Raw genomic sequence first — 5,147 nt, 5'->3', positions numbered from 1 at the left:
CAACTTACACCAAAGCTAAGTTGAAAAAAAGCTCTTTGTGCCCCTTCTCTGTGTGAAACAGCCAGAGCTGCAGCAGGACAGGGAGACCATGGGATGCCCTGTCCTACCTGCACACTTGGCAATCCCACTCCTCAGTGCTAAGATTTGTTTCTTCCTTGTGCCATGTAATCATGCAGCCCTTCAAAACGTGGCTGGGCAGCCTCTGTTTGCCTCAATCTCAACACCTCAGTTTCCAGACTAAAGCAGATTATCAATCTATTTCCTATCCATACATCCAGTGCTCCTTAACAGTCTCACAGGTATTGTGGGTTTGAAGTAGCTCTGAAGCCTGACCAGTTCTCCAGCCTGACATGGAGATGCAGCAGCAGAACCAACTCCCTTCTGCACTTTGCTCTCCAAACAGTGCTCAGATGGAGGAGTGACCACAGTCATTCTCCTCTCCTGTAAAAACCAACCTGGTACCAAGGGAGGGCTCCCTGGAGATGCCTTTACATCAGGTGTTAAAGGAACAATGACATTTTCAGTCTTCATCCCATTTGGAACTCCAGCACGTCAAAGGGATGGAAAACAGCACCCGAAAACCCAAACGAAATCTGCATTGTCTCAGGTTCATTTGCCTTATGAATTTGCACCCACACAATGCTAAAACAAGGCCTGCATCACATGCCACCTCTTTAAGAGATGTAAAACCCAAGCGAATCCTTCCTCAGTAATGAATTCCTGTTTGAAACGCCTCTAAATTGAAGAAAATGAGTATTTCTCTTTGCGGCAGAGAAGCGGCGCCGTCCCCGCATGGGGGTTGCTACGCAACCGCCTCCTGCACATGGCTGATAACACTCCCGGCGCTATTTCCCCGCCTGACTACCCCGTCAGAACAAAGCCCGGCTAATGAAGCTTTCAGATGCTCTTGGCTCTGCCTTTGACGGCTCAACACGGGTTTTCCTTGCATGTACGTGACAGTTACAGCAGCGCCTCGCCGGCCCTTCCAGCCAGGGATGCTCCGGAGCGGGATGGAGGAGATGCCCAGTGGAGAGCGATGGGCAGCGTTGGAGGAGAGCAGCCACACACCCAACAGACACAACCAGCCGCCAACATGGGGAGTAGCCACGCCTGCCATGGAACAAGGCGGCGATGACGAATCTCTCTGAAATGCTGAGCCATCAGCGCTACAGATCAAAGCCAGACGTTCTCCAGTTCCAATTTATCCCTCTGCCCTAATACCCTTATCACACCGGAGCTGCTGCCGGGGGTGCGGGTACAGCGATGATAAACCTCCCCTGGCATATGCAAAAAGGGATGAGGTGAAGACAACCCTCCAGAGTAAACAGTTCCAGTCCCTCAAAGCATTAACAGATTATTCTTTTAACAATGTGTTTAAATAAATTTGACCGTGATTCTCCTACACAGCAGGTGTAAGCAAACCTCTTCTCTGCTAGATAAGCCGGTGTAACAAGAACCACCATCACTGGCAGAGAGCACCAGCTTCCCCCACAGATATCTTCATCCTCCTGAAAGAGCAACCAGCTGAGGCTGAAGCTGTCCCATCCACACAACTTTGGAACACTTTCTGGAATGGTGATTTTGCCACTTCCTTAAGGCAGCCCGTTCCAATGCCTGACCACCCTTCCAGTGAAGAAACTTTCCCTACTCTCTAATTTAAACTACCCCTGGCACAGCTTCAGCCTATTTCCTCTTGTCACTTGTTTCCTGGGGGAATAGACCAATCTGGCTCCACCCTCCCACTAGGGAATTGTAGAGAGTGAGAAGGTCCCCCTGAGCCTCCTTTTCACCAGGCTGAGCCCTCTCAGTGGCTCCTCATCTGATCCTTGCCCAGCTGTAGCAGACCTACCCTTAGCCAGTTCATTTCACAGGCGGGCAGAACAGAGTGAAGGAGAGCATTTCCTCCAGCGTGCCATCTACTTAACAGGATCACCCCAAATACACAGGTGGACGTGACACAATCCTGGTGTGACCAGGCAGGGAGGATGGATGGGCTTACTATAGAGGCAGTGTGAGCTTGCCAGAGAACACAGACACACCTCAGAAGCTCCAAAGGAATGAATTCTGTAGCCAAAAACTTTCTAGACAGCACATATCTCCAACTACCTGCAAGAAGAGCTGGGGACAAGTTTTTCCCACACCAGCAAGGCGGAAGGACTGGCTGGGGCTAAAAGCGACATGAAGAACAGCACCTGGGCAGGCAGAGCAGGCAACATCTACCCACCATACGACAACCTGAGGGATTAATCTTGCTCTCAAAGACGTAAATTCTGCAAACAACCCAATAAGAGTCACAAATCAGCACCACCCCTGCTTGAGATGTAGATCATAACAAATCATCCCACCTGGCTGCTCACCGGCCAGGACTCTGCCTTGCTGGGCTGAGCTGAAGAAAGCCCAGCGTGGGCGCTTTTTGTTGGAGACAAAATTATCTAACAAGAGACAATTATGTGACATTACCATTAAAAGCAGTGTGGGACAAAAAAGCTTTAAGCCTGTGTATCCTGAGGTCTGCAACCCCCTTTCTCTACCTTTGTGCTAAATGGGCCTCATTTAGCCCATTTGTTCTGTCCCAGCCAGGCAAAGCGAAAGTAGGGTTGATCGATTTGTTAATTACAGTAATTTTATCTTAAATAGAGACAGCTGAGTGTTCATCAAGTCACAACTTCGCCTGTTACAAAGAGACCTACCCCCTGCTCAATAATTAGGGATAATAAGTGGCTCATAATAAATGCAACCCACAACAACACGCTCTGAGATCCCAGCTCAGAATCAGGAGGGCTATTAGGGAACCCTTAGGTCTATTTCCCCTTTTGAAGAAAACAATGTAAAAATCTTTAATTGTCTCTCTTCAAACCCTGAGACAGCTCTGCCAGTTTGTTATAAGTAAATGGCAATTATTCCACTTTGTGACTGCTCTTGTGTCCACAGAAAGCTCAACCAGAGTCATCAGTGCAGATAGGAACTCTCTTCCTGCACTGACTGGGCACATAAAAACACTGAGGTAGAAGGTAACAGGTGGATTATGTATAATCACACTCCAACCCCTTGAGCCCAGGGACTTTTAAAACCCTGTGTAAGGCTCCCAAGTCACAAGCAGTCCATGCTCAGCTTGAAGCATCCAATGACAGAACATGAAGTATATTTGGTACTGAAGGCTCACCTCATCCTCCTGGCACAGAAGGGGCAGGCTGACAAAAGCTGAAGGCAAAGGAAACCAGCCTTTGGTCTTTATCTTGCACAGAATGGGGACTCTCTGAAACAAGTTTCTACTGCAGCCTGTCAAGAGCAAGGTTTGGGATGAGTGAGGAGAGGACAGAAGAACTCATGTACATCTGTATCTCTTCCAAACCCTGCAAAACAAATTAACAAAGTGACAGGAAACCCACACTGGTAGACCTGCATCCTCCATTTGTTGGGTTTCTTGCTCTTTTCGCCTTTGTCCCTGGAGTACTTACTCCTGCAGCTCCATCAGATGAAAATACAGACAGGCAAGAGGGTCAAAGAGATGAAAACAGCAGCCCTTCAAGCTCCCTTCCAAGGACTAAAGAGAAAAGGAATTCCTTCCTCCACCCACATTCTTTGGGCCAGCCCTTGAACAGAGCTAGACAACAGCATCTTGTGGAAGGAAAGGCTTCAACACCTTGAGCTCAGTGGATTCTGCCAGGTCCAGGTGCTGGGCAGGTGAGGTCACCTTCCTTCCCCAGGGCAGTGGGAAACAGGGAGGGACAACCAAAGGTGTTTGTCACCACAACCAACCAAAAGAAAGCATACAAACCTGAGATTGGGTGTAGTAGAGATGTCTGGGGGAGACTCTGGGAGCTGACCCTGCCCTGGCTGTTTCCCAGCTGGTAAGTCAGACCAGCTGCTCATTTTCTCTTCCAGGAACTTAAAATACCCAGCTCTGGCCTCCGTTTCCCCTGAAGCTGATGGCAGATGCAGCCTCCACGTGCAATCAAGACCAAACAGGATCAGGAGAGAACGTTTAAGTTTCATTCTCTTAGCATGCAAAAGCACAGATGGCATTTGTCTCGTAGTCAGCACTGGGGAGTGCACGAGGGGAAAGAAATAGATTTCATCAAATGCAGTCGTATTTTATTTACAACATTACTTGCTGTCACTCACTTCGCTCCAGAAGTTCATTTGGTTGTTTTCCTGTGGCATTTCCCTCCAGGAGCTGAAGCTTCAGTTGTTCCTCTGAAGACCCTGTATTTTTGCAAGCACCTTTTCCTGTGGCAAGTTACTTTTATTTTCTTTTAAATGTGTGGTATTTCAGTTCCACTTAATCCACAACTATGTTTAACAGCATTTGCACGATTCTTTTATGCTCTGTCCCATTTTCTCAGCACAGCATAAAGTTGCCTTCAAGTTACATCCAGAATAAATACTGGGCTTTTATTCTGAGCAGTGGAGAACTGTGTAGTGATCAATCACAAAAGCCCTCGGGGGTGGGAGAGATTAGCACTTTGATACTGAGAAGATGAATGGGTGAAATGAGTTTGATAAGCTGGTGTTTTCCTCAGATAATTGCTCTGGAAGCTTTCTGAAGCCGCTTAGATCCTCCTCCTTTTCCTCTTGTTTCTGGGCAGGATAGCAAGTCCTGCTTTTCCAGCAGCACTAATGGACAGGCTGCTGCTCTTACTGTGTTTAAACAAATCACAGTGGATTTATGCCACATTTCATCACTGACTATTGAACACTAAAGTATTAGTCACATTTAACCAAATATTCAGATTGGATTCCTATTATTCCTGGCCAGCTTGGCTAGTCCAGCACCCACATCACTGAGCAAGCTCAGCTGAAAAGGACTGAGGAAGCAGGAAAGGGACTTCTCATCCTTCCTCAAGCTTAAATATTTAACAGCATCTCCTCTTCCTTCAGAAGTCACTACTCCTTGGTGCTCACCTTCAGCTCCCACCAACTTTTCTCTGGGCATTTTACAATCATCACCAACCTCCTCCTCCTGGATCATTCTTTTGCAGCAATCTCACAGGATCATCCAAAGAGTAACTTCTGCTGAAGTTCTAACAAGAAACTCTTGCCCAGGTCACTTGGGCCCCACATACATCCCTCTTCAGGCACGAGGCAAATCCTGCAGGCAATTCAGACACATCCTAATTTAGCCACAAATAAAACTGGAGGCAAAA

This window comes from Pithys albifrons, chromosome 18 (assembly GCF_047495875.1).
Source record: "Pithys albifrons albifrons isolate INPA30051 chromosome 18, PitAlb_v1, whole genome shotgun sequence".
Classification (NCBI taxonomy): domain Eukaryota; kingdom Metazoa; phylum Chordata; class Aves; order Passeriformes; family Thamnophilidae; genus Pithys; species Pithys albifrons.
Note: the sequence above shows the minus strand (reverse complement) of the source record.